This window comes from Engystomops pustulosus, chromosome 10 (genome assembly GCF_040894005.1).
Source record: "Engystomops pustulosus chromosome 10, aEngPut4.maternal, whole genome shotgun sequence".
In the NCBI taxonomy this organism is placed as follows: domain Eukaryota; kingdom Metazoa; phylum Chordata; class Amphibia; order Anura; family Leptodactylidae; genus Engystomops; species Engystomops pustulosus.
Genome location: NC_092420.1, coordinates 12678716 through 12691450, shown reverse-complemented (window position 1 = coordinate 12691450; position 12735 = coordinate 12678716). Strand labels below are relative to the sequence as shown.

Here is a 12735-nt window from a genome sequence, read left to right as displayed (position 1 = left end):
AACTGACCCTTATTTGCGGAATAACCTTAATTTGGTGTCCCCATATGTCACCAGCTGCCCCTTATAGGAGGAAAAGCCTCAATATTGTGTCCCCATATGTCACAGACTGCCCCTTATAGGGGAAATAGCCTTAATATTGTGTCCCCATATGTATCCGACTGGGTCTTATAGGAGAAATAGCCTTAATATTGTGTCCCCATATGTCACTGACTGCCCCTTATAGGAGAAATAGCCTTAATATTGTGTCCCCATATGTCACTGACTGCCCCTTATAGGAGAAATAGCCTTAATATTGTGTCCCCATATGTCACTGACTGCCCCTTATAGGAGAAATAGCCTTAATATTGTGTCCCATATGTCACTGACTGCCCCTTATAGGAGAAATAGCCTCAATATTGTGTCCCCATATGTCACTGACTGCCCCTTATAGGAGAAATAGCCTCAATATTGTGTCCCGTAATGTCACTGACGGCCCCTTTGAGGTCAAGTCCCAGCCTTGGTGGTCTTACATTGTTCATTCTTTTAATAGATATTGTAATTCTTCATTCATCCTGTAGGGGTGCTACAGAAAATAGCAGGTTCCTGGGGGCTCTTTAGACCCTCTGCCATATACGACAGGTGTTCAGGGCCCTCAAACCTAATACTTAGGGTCTTTTCTGCTCTGAGGGACTTCCATGGTGTCTTGATATTACCAGATCGTGTAATACCTTATTTGTCCTCTGGGGGTGCTATAGAAATTGTTCAGATACGAGACACGATGATAGAGGTCCTTCCTAGGAGTTTGTAGTCTCCAGTCACCTGTAGGGGCCCCTGCACTTATATGAGACGTGTGTACAGACCCCCTACGTGTTTTGTTTTGTTTCAGCGCCGGTTTTATGGAAATGTCGATAATGAAATCATTGGAAGAGTGAATCGGGAAAAGCCGCAGAGGTCTAAACAAACGGCGGGATGTGTTTTATGGTCCGTATTGACAGACTTTACTGTCTGCGATTAGAATCAATAGCCATAAAGTCTCTCCGGCTCCTGACCTTGGTGTGTAATACATAACAACCTCACTGAGACACTGTAACGAAGCACCAGAAATCAGAGTACTCGAGACATGTGGTATTAGGATGCTGGAAGAGCAGAATGGGGTCTAAACCCAATAATTACATGTTGGGTATTGAACACAGTACTTGGGCCTCACTTATCAGACCTCAGCTTTAATTTTTCAACGGAAGTTTTAAACATGAAAGCTGAGTTCTATTGGTTCTTTTGGACAACAAAGAGTAACTTCACCAGCAGAATAGTGAGTGCAGCTCTGGGGTATAATACAGGATGTAACTCAGGATCAGTACAGGATAAGTAATGTCATGTATGTACACAGTGACTGCACCAGCAGCAGAATAGTGAGTGCAGATCTGGGGTATAATACAGGATATAACTCAGGATCAGTACAGGATAAGTAATGTCATGTATGTACACAGTGACTGCACCAGCAGCAGAATAGTGAGTGCAGCTCTGGAGTATAATAGAGGATGTAACTCAGGATCAGTACAGGATAAGTAATGTCATGTATGTACACAGTGACTGCACCAGCAGCAGAATAGTGAGTGCAGCTCTGGGTTATAATACAGGATGTAACTCAGGATCAGTACAGGATAAGTAATGTCATGTATGTACACAGTGACTGCACCAGCAGCAGAATAGTGAGTGCAGCTCTGGAGTATAATACAGGATGTAACTCAGGATCAGTACAGGATAAGTAATGTCATGTATGTACACAGTGACTGCACCAGCAGCAGAATAGTGAGTGCAGCTCTGGAGTATAATACAGGATGTAACTCAGGATCAGTACAGGATAAGTAATGTCATGTATGTACACAGTGACTGCACCAGCAGCAGAATAGTGAGTGCAGCTCTGCAGGATGTAACTCAGGATCAGTACAGGATAAGTAATGTCATGTATGTACACAGTGACTGCACCAGCAGCAGAATAGTGAGTGCAGCTCTGCAGGATGTAACTCAGGATCAGTACAGGATAAGTAATGTCATGTATGTACACAGTGACTGCACCAGCAGAATAGTGAGTGCAGCTCTGGGGTATAATACAGGATGTAACTCAGGATCAGTACAGGATTAGTAATGTCATGTATGTACACAGTGACTGCACCAGCAGCAGAATAGTGAGTGCAGCTCTGGGGTATAATACAGGATGTAACTCAGGATCAGTACAGGATAAGTAATGTCATGTATGTACACAGTGACTGCACCAGCAGCAGAATAGTGAGTGCAGCTCTGGAGTATAATACAGGATGTAACTCAGGATCAGTACAGGATAAGTAATGTCATGTATGTACACGGTAACTGCAGCAGCAGCAGAATAGTGAGTGCAGCTCTGGGGTATAATACAGGATGTAACTCAGGATCAGTACAGGATAAGTAATGTCATGTATGTACACAGTGACTGCACCAGCAGCAGAATAGTGAGTGCAGCTCTGGAGTATAATACAGGATGTAACTCAGGATCAGTACAGGATAAGTAATGTCATGTATGTACACAGTGACTGCACCAGCAGCAGAATAGTGAGCACAGCTCTGGGGGATAATACAGGATGTAACTCAGGATCAGTACAGGATAAGTAATGTACACATAGGGGGTCATTTACTAAGGGCCCGATTCGCGTTTTCCCGACATGTTACCCGAATATTTCTGATTTGCGCCGATTTTCCCCGGGATTTTGGCGCACGCGAACGGTTTGTGGCGCATCGGCGCTGGTATGCGAGCAACGGAAATCGGGGGGCGTGGACGAATGAAAACCCGACGTATTCGGAAAAACCGCCGCATTTAAGAACGGAAAATGTGTCGCTCGGGACGCGCTTACCTTCACTAGGAATAGGCCGGTGAACTCCAGCGCGTTCAGATGCTTTTCAGCGCAGCAGCGCCACCTGGTGGACGGCGGAGGAACTACCTTATTAAATCCCGGTCGGACCCGAATCCAGCGCAGAGAACGCGCCGCTGGATCGCGAATGGACCGGGTAAGTAAATCTGCCCCAGTGAGTGCAGCTCTGGAGTATAATGCAGACAGAGTAACGTGGTGTCTATCCTTGTCTTGTCCACCAGGTGTCAGCAGAACACCTCTCTTGCCCCAGTGTTGCTCTGATCCACATGGACCCGATCATTTGACAACTATTTCCATAAACTTCTAATGGTTTCTCTTTAATGATTTTCTTCTTCCTTCTGTCACATTTACCGGCAGTAATACAAGGGCAGGAGCAGATTATTCTGTAACCGGTAGAACCTGTCCCAGATATTTGGGGAGGATGAGGGGGCGTCAGGACAGGCCTCGGGGGATGACGACGTGTCGCAGTCACAGGGCAGAAGGTTAAATTAGAAGCTGAAAGAAATAATATACAATGTATAAAAGCCGCGGGAGCTCGGTGTCTGCGGCTTCCTGATAGGGGAGAGGAGGATTATATGAAAGGACACGGGGAGGGATGGAGGCGGCTGCAAAACCTCCAGAGGAGAGATTGGGGACATCAAAGAATTAATACAGCAGCTCCCGAGTTATAGTACAAAGCGCCGTCATGGGGGAGCGCGGTATAATCAGCTGCACCGCCTCCTGTATATCAGCTCTGCGCCTAAAGCCTCATTCACATTAGTGTAACTGCACAGACCCCGGAGCGTGCAGACCCAAACTATACACAACTATACAGACACAAATGCAGGGTCCAGGTATCAGTAGGCCCCTGGGTGACAGAGCCTCTGTGGGCCCCTTTGCAGTGAACTCATGTGGCAGCATTAAAAATTCAGAAACTAAAACAGTCTCCTGTTCCCTAGTTTATCATCCCAAACAGCCCCCTCATGGCTATTTTATATAAGCCCCCCTGACACCCTATGGGCTCATTAGATACAGCCCCCTCCACCCCATGGATTCCTTATGTACAGCCTTATGTGGGCCCCACCTCCCCCAGCAGCTCTGGGCCCTGGCACTTTCCCAGGTATGCCCAGCGCTTACGCCGACCTTGGCAGGGTGTTATATTCAGTAGTGCATTATAATGCGGCCACCTGTGCAGTCACCTGGGGCCCAAGCCTCTTTGCCCACCCATCCCCACCCATCCATCCACCATGTCTAATACTGCCCTGTACATATTATGAGGAGAAGGACAGACTGTGGGTCCTCCCAGTGAACGTACAGGTTAAATACACACATAAAATATCATACATCAGTTACAGATAACTAAGAGCATTGCAAAAATTCCACTATTTAAAAGATTGTGGACAAGAAGCTCAACATTCCAAAAGATAGAATTACCTGATATGTCCACTGGGCGGCGCTGTGGATGCTTCACAATTTACTCCATAATTTCTTATCTCATATCTCATCTCTATATATATTATATATTATGTATATCATCTCTCTCTTTCTCTTTTATCTTAGTCTGATGCGCCCTTTTTAGTGACCTTTTGAGTGCATTGGGGTATTTGCACAATTTTTTGCCCCTTTTTCCAGCAGTTCCGTTGGAGTTCGCCGTGTAGCAGTTTCCAGCTTTGCGCCTAATTTGCCCTTGTATTTCTTCTGCACCCTATTTAACATTGATTTGTGCCTAATAAGGCGCAAAAAAAAAAAAACTTTATTTGACAAAGACAAAGACAAATGAGGTGCAAAAAATAGACTCACAAAAGGTGCAAAAAGAGCTTGGAGAACAGGGAAATAAGATAAATGACCCCCTTTTTCTTGATTCTATATCCATCTTATTCATATCTATCAGACATTTATTTATCCCTCTTTGATCAAATTAGACTTCAAGTCAATCTTATCATCATGGTGCAAATCCATTGTAAAAGCCACAAATTAGGCAAAAGCAGATGAGGGAAACAGACGAGAAATTGAACAACAAAAGGGATAAGGAAGGTTCCCCGTTATCCTAGCAGATGGCCTCAGACTGTGAATCATTACCTAAAGGTCAGCGTCAGAGAATAGAAGACCCTGACTTATAGAATAGACCCGTGTTCAGACTGTGAGCACAAAGCCCACAGAGCATTGTACATCGTTATACTGTATATGTGATCGGAGACTAAAGGATCATATCCAGGCAAACCAGGGAACTTTTTAGGGGAGAAAACTGTGTCATAAGTGATTGAAATCACAGCATTTCCCCAAAATTCCAGATTCCTGCTAGAAGAAATCAGTTTTTATTTTGATTCAAAATAAGTTCTTGGTGCTTCAGGGGCGGGGCTGTGCTCCCGGTGCACTTGCTGAATCCTGCTGTGCACAGCGATGTCTCTTTACACCAGGCTTGACTTTTGATAAAGACATTGGGGGTCATTTACTAAGGGCCCAAATCGCGGTTTTCCAGCTGGTTACCTGAATTTTTCCATTGAATTTTCCCTGAATTGCCCTGGGTTTTTGGCGCACGCGATCGGATTGTGATACATCGTAGCCAGCGTGCACACGACGGAAATCGGGGGCGTGGCCGTACGAAAACCCGACGGATTCTGAAAAACCGCCACATTAAAAAAAAAAAAGTGTTGATTGACATGTAGTTACCTGCACCCGGCCTGGCTTGGTGAACTTCAGTGCACTCCGATGGAATTCAATGCAGCAGACCCGAAGACCCGAATCCTCCACACAGAACGTGCCGCTGGATCGCGAATGGACCGGGTAAGTAAATCTGCCCCATTGACATATGGCTTTGGATGCACCAGCAGGAAGGCCACGCCCCCAGTGCACTGAGAAGCTCATTTGCATAAAGATAAAAGATTGATTTTCTGTAAAATGACAGATCACAGGAGAGGTAGGTGTGTGATGCTTAGCATGTGCTCCCCCATGGTGATATCATACATGTCTTGCTGTGTGATCTGGTCAGGATTGTTCTAGTGTTCTGGGGAGTCCTTGCATCACCCCCTTCTTCCCACCATCTTGCTCTGGCAGGGATTCCATCGCTAGAAGCCAGAGCCGCGGTGTGAAAATCCTCAAAGAGGAAAAGCTCCACTGCCCTAATGTGATGTGACATCCGCAGAATGGCGTCCGGCGCTGCCTCCTGTCCAGTCCTTCTGCTCCGGTAACAGGAGGCCACCGGGTCACCAAGCCTCACCGGACCTGTCATAGCTGTCTATACTGGGCACATCTGTGCTCCGCCATGTCACCTGTCCTTCTGAGACCTTCTTCTAGCGACATATTTGCATTGTTACATTCCTTTAGACCCTTAAAGTGTCACAAAACCATTAAAATATTTATGCAATTTGGGATCTAGATAGCAATAAATTCACCCAACAGAAAAATACTATATTATTTCTTACAGCTCTGTACACTGAGTGACACCGAGCTCTGAACTTGCTTCTGTACAAGCAGCAATGTAGTAGAATCCAGGCATCAGAATACCCAGAATCAAATAGGACAATATCTTCAAGGAAATCCATCATCAAAATCCATTATTATAAACCAGGGACATTACTCATAGATCCAGGCACTGTGACTGTAGTAATCTTCTGATATTTGTTATCTACAGCCTCCTCCCTTCCAAAATCAACTTCCAAAATTATACGAATGAGCCAGAAGGGCGTTACCAGAGCCCTTCCGTGCTGTAGCTTCAGAGGCTGTTACACTATCTCTCCTTTCTCCTGCTTTCAGCACTCCCTCTCCCTCACTGTGTGAGTTTGTATGTTCTCTCCGTGTTTGTGTGGTTTCCTCCAGGTCCTCCGGTTTCCTCCCACACTCCAAAACATACTGGTAGGTTGATTAGATTGTTAGCCCCATTGGGACAGGCACTGATTTGGAAAACTCTGTGCAGCGCTGCGTAATCTTTATGCACTATATACATACATATACATTATTATTAATACCCTCGTCATCCAATTCTGAAGGTTCTGTGGTTCAAAGAGGCACCGATTTCCTGAAGTGGGTTCCACATCTGGCCGGGCAGAGATGCCAAAAACTTGAAGTACCACAGGAACTGAGAGCAAGAGCAGGGTACTCTTTCTTTTTTTCTTGCCATCCCCATCCCAGAATGTCTGAATTTTTGAAAGACTGGACAACCCCTTTAAGGATCAGCTTTACAGAGAACATGTCCTGAGTTCTTAACTTGTAGTTCCATAAGCATTGGAGCTCAAACTTTGCCAAAATTCAGTTTCCTCTAAGGATTTTTTACACTGCTCAGAGGTTTAGAGCAGCAGGTGTTAGGGGCAGCCGTATCGGATCAGAGGGGAGAGGTAACAATTCGATATTTTACTACTTCCCTTTGTACCCATTTACATTGTGCAACATGTGTACATTTCTTGATATTTGGGTCACAGATTTCCATAAATATTGGGGTATAGATAAAATCCATAGTATAAAAAATACTGTAACTTTTTTTTTGTATAGCCCAGATATCACCCAAGGGTCAAACTGACACGTGTCACCACGGGGAGGGCTAATTACTTTGTTGCAAGGGCAAATTTTCCATATTTTTCCACCCTCCATTCTGTGGCTCTTAAACAGTTAACTTCCAGAAATCCTTTTTCCTTTTATCCTAAAATGGCATTGGTTGTCTCCTTGAAGTAACATTACCGTGTTTTGACTAGACCGTCATAACTCAAATTACTGCTCTGTTATAGTAAAGTGTCCAACTAATTCCTGACATTGGCGGAGGATCAGCGCTGCCTCCTTCTCTATTCCTGTCCTCATTCACAGTCTAGAAGTAATTATACAATCTTCAGCAGGAAAGAAAATCCTTATAATTTATACAAGTGGGCGTAACCATCTTATTAGTCAATTGGGTGGTGCCATCTAAAAGAGGGGCCTCAGCCAGTCAAGAATTAGAATTTTGCACAAGTATTGGATTTGCAATCCCAATCCCATTGAACTGAATGGACCACTGGGGTAACACTTAGTAGTCCCTATTTTGTACACAATGGGGGTCTCCATTACTTAGAAACTCACAATCAATCCTTTATATGGAGGATAACTGTATAAAGAAGGAAAATCCTTTAAATAATTTCACGATACATGTTCCGCCCTTAATAGTATATGGAGAGGGGAGGATCTGATCCTGCTGCTAAGCAGACAGGTCACCTGCTTTGGGCTACAGTTATGTAAACCCTGTCCAATTTCCAGGCCAATGCATGTCCAAATTTGCAAATACCAAAAGTTAGAGACTGTTTGACAGATTTATATACACACAAAGGGAAGAGGAGAACCTGATCCCTCCTCTCCATGTAGCACCCCCCCATAACCAGCAGCATGGAGAACATTATATAGCATTGTAGGGGTAATCCATGTCTATGTGTATCACTGTCTCTATGTCTGCAGCTGCTCCCTTCGTCAACCCTCTCCATAGACTTTTATGTGCCACGACTGTAACCTGATCCCTCAGTAATCTGAATACTTTCAGACTAAGTTGAACAGTTATTCTCATCTCATCCCTAGAAACTGCACTGACCCATGACCCTGGAGAATGATTGTTGAGAGCACCCAAATATCATTTACTGGATGGAGTTCCCCTTTAAATTTCAACATTACAGATGCAAATGAAAAGTTGTTTGACAGCACGTAAGAAGTCTTCCCCCTGCTGCGCGTTTGGATTCCGCTGATACGTAATCTCTCCGGTATCGGAGACGCAGTCACCATCACTGAAGGGTCACATTAGTAAAACTCCTTCCAATTACCAGGAAGAAAATGATGTCTGTGTCTCGGCGCGTCCTGTGGATTAGCGGTGATGGACGCACAACCTCCCGCAGTCACAAATAATCAGGTTTAGTAAATGCAGCTATTGAGAGCTGGAATTGGCACCAGGTCTATTACATTACCATGTGCCAGGGAGAGCGGGGGAGGGGCATGCGAGGGGCGTGCGAGCCATGGTGCCCCCACCTAACCTGCCATATATCCTCAATATTCTTCTATATACAAGTGGATATATTATACCCCTAATATTTACATCCTCAACTGCATAAAATCAAACCCCACCCCCAGTTAGCCCAAGGACAACCCAAAACTAGTACATTGGGCCCCACATAGGGGTATATCTCAGATAAAGGGAACACAAAAAATGTAGCAGCTTGATGGATGTAACAAAGGATTTATATGATTGGATATTTAAGCTCCGCCCCTGGGACTGCCTCTGGAGTAACTAAGTACATCCATCATCTTTGATAACTCTAATGTGATTGTCGTTACAAATTCTAGACTGGTTACTTTGTTGCTGGTGGTTCGATGTAATGGTTTAGGCTTCCTGCATACAATCGTGTGCCGCCCGTGGAAACAGACCTGTATGTTGGGCCGATACAGGGCAGCATCAGCAGTAACAGGCTGTAAAACCTTCCACTCTAAAGGCATGTAAGAGGCTGCCCAGCTTGGTTAGCAGAAGTGCGGTAAATCATCCCTTTGTTGCAGGAGGAAGCACTGAAGCAGTGGTCTTCATGGCTGGATCAATTTCTTGGGAGCCGAATTGGCTCTGCTGCATGTGCAGCGCAAAATGTGCAATTTCTAAACTCAGTCCAAGAGAGGAAACAACTAAGTCCGAATGCAAAGACCCATAACCCAGCGCTGAGCCTATATTTATAAGCTCTAGGTCTCAGCCTCTGGCAGGTTCCAGGGAGCAGAGGACAATACGTGAGATACATTAAAATAAATTGAAAAGCACATTAACTTTTTAGGAACAATGAATATTGCACACAATAGATCGACGTCTAGAACTAGGTGGTGATGTCGCCACACAGTGCAGCCTATTAAGAGGCTTTTCTAGGGGAAGGAGTTTGGGAAAACTGGGTTCCACTCCCTAGAGGGTTGGATCTCTTATTTACAGGGTGATCAGTCCTACTGGGTCCACTCCAGCAAGAATTTCAGACTATAGTTTCATATTGACCCAACTCTGAGACATTATAGGAAGTGCGGTAAATCATCCCTCTGTTGCAGGAGGCTGCACTGAAGCAGTGGTATTCATGTCTGGATCAATCTCTTGGGAGCCAAATTGGCTCTGCTGCATGTGCAGCGCAAAATGTGCAATTTCTATACTCAGTCCAAGTCAGGAAAGAACTACGTCCTGAGGCAGGGACCCATAACTCAGCGCAGACTAAAGTTTTTATATTGACCCAACTCTGGGACATTACAGGACCCCCTACCGATTCTGCCCTGCCACCCACCGCTGGGTATACTGTATACATTGTATGTGGTGCTGTGTTTTTTTCTTACTGTATAGAGTGTGGCAGCTCAAGTCCATTGACATAACCAGGACTGCGATACCACACACAACCTATAGACAGAGAGCAGATGGAATTTTTTAAAAAAAATTCTAGACATCATCTATAATTTGCAATAAATGGAGACATGTTCCCATCCTGTGCAGATAAAATTCCTTGCTGGCGGTTCTGGGCCCCGCGGCCTCTTCCCACCTGCTCCTGGCACCGGGAGAGGTGACAGAGTAATCTCATTTCCCATTACCCCTGCACCAGTCCTCATTAACCGGCCGGAGACTTCTCCGTTTTTATGCCTCGAGTTTCCATGGTAACAGGGCAGAATGCCGGTCAGCTGACTCAAAGCTGGAATACGGTGCGGAGTGTTTCTGTGGATATCAATGCATTGATCAGCGGGACTCGGACGCCCTGAGTTTAACGCTTTATCTGCTGGAAAATACACAAAGATTAGTTCTGCCTTCTAAGGAAAATATTATCCCTGAGATCCATGTAAAGATATCTGTCTGCATTTACATAACTCAGAACTTTATTGGGTTCCCCTTTAAATTTGCATATTTAAACCACGCCCCTTAACACACCCACTCCCTGCAAGAATGATGTTCCCCCATTTTAACTGGACAGCAATGAACATCTGGGATTGTCCCACTCAATCTGGGACTATTAAAATGCTTGATTTTTAGAATATGCCCCCTGTTGTCTAGTTTCTATACTTCTTCCTATTAGCTGTTAGATATATAATCATCTCCTGTCACTAGGAGGCAGCACTCATTGTCCTCTGCTATGAAGTCTTTAACATTGTCTTTAACAATAGAGCTGTAAGTTTCATAGATGTAGAGTTACATGCTAAAATTCTGCCTTCTTCCTAACACCAGCAGGGGGAGCTCAAGAGCTTACTGCATACTGCATTATCATTAAGGTAAATGTATAATCTGTATGCAATCACCACCTGAGCTCCCCCTAGTGGTCAGAGATATCACTTTTTTATGCAGTGGATTTGGAGCTCTGAATTGCTACCTCTCTGTGGTCTCTAAACATTGAGGCACATAGGTCTGTACGAGCCAAAATATTACCTATTTTCCATTTTAAAAGTAATCAAAGCGATTACTTACAAAACTGACACACAAAGAGATGGACATTCAGGAAAATTGTAAAACCTGTAATAAAAAAAAAATTCTCCCCCCAAAAATACACTCAGGGGGACATTAATCATAGTCAGTTAGACTGTTTTGAGCGTCTTTTAACGCTAAAATCTGGCGCATCTCGTTAATTAGGCGCATTTATGCGCCATTTCTGGCGCACGGCAAAGTTCGGCACGTATTGGTTTTGAGTCCCTGCGCCTTATCTGACATAGTGAGAGCCTCCTATACAGATGTTTGCACGGGATCTATCACAAAAGTGCGCCTAAAAAGGCACAAAATAGGCGCAGAAAATGCACCTGCTCTGAGCAGGTGCACTTCCAAAAAACTTCCCTTTTCATTACTAAAAACATACATTTTAGGTTCCCAAATGAAGAATTCCCTCTATGCAACATGGAAAATACTTCGGAGCAGTTTTAAAATGTAAAATTTCTCCAGTAACGACTTCATCATTGTCTATGGGATCATCTCTGGGAGTGATTATTGTCTTATTGTACAGATCTGAGAATATTATCAGTCTCCATTTCATGTAAATTACAATAAAAAGGGAAAAGACTCATTTCAGCAAGAATTTTTTTTTTTTTTTTTACCTCTCTGTAACTTTTAGTCCCTGCAGTTACATCACAATGATAGGTTTTGTGCAGAGATGAAGCCCTGAACGTTCTGTCACATTTTCTCAGTCTCCTTTCATTATTGCTCACAAATGAGATCTAACAATTGCGCCAAATTTGGCGCTAATTTAGGCGCAAATGAATGGGACATGCGACAAATCCAAAGTGCATTTACTAAGGCAGAACCAGATCCATCATAGATCAGGAGCCAAAAAGAAGAGCAAACCAGGCGCAAAAAACAGGCGAACCTGAGACCCACTATGATTAATGTCCCCCACAGTCTATTTTGTTATGTGAGGGCTGTAGAGATAGGGTTAATTCGGGAGTCAGGCTCACACAGTGTCACCTTTGAGATTTAAGGGGGAAGGGGGTGTAGCTGTGTTTTTGGAAAATGACTTAGTCTTCCTCACATTTTTGGGCTTCTCTGCTCCTGTGATTGGCCGCAGAGCTGGCACTCATTAACACTTGTGCCGTGGTCACTATGGGATACAATTGTCCGCCTTCTTCTCCCCCGGCTGCCTGCGCTGATCCTTGTGCTGACTCAAAAGCATTTGACACAAGGGGAGGCACCAAAGGAGCCCAAATTTTTTCCCACGCACCGCACTAGCTGCGAGTCTTTGGTGATTATTCCTCTGAGATGTTCTGCAGAATGAGGGGGGGGGGAGGTTGTCCTAATTAAAGATTAGGAAGCGGGGAGCGGCGGGCGGCTAATTCACTGCACGGGAGGAAAAGAAGGAAATTTAAAATACAAATAAAGAAGATTTTTAAAAAAATTTAAATAGAAAATCGCCCTCTAAATTTTTTGGGTCATTGCAGGGTTCATCTAATTCTGTTT

General features: G+C 44.4%; 1 long non-coding RNA gene across 2 annotated transcripts in view; it reads left to right on the top strand.

The window, feature by feature from the left end:
* The window catches only part of LOC140104587 (uncharacterized), a 39666-nt gene that overhangs the window by 954 nt on the left and 25977 nt on the right, over positions 1–12735 (top strand). The gene's annotated exons all lie outside the window — the stretch shown is intronic.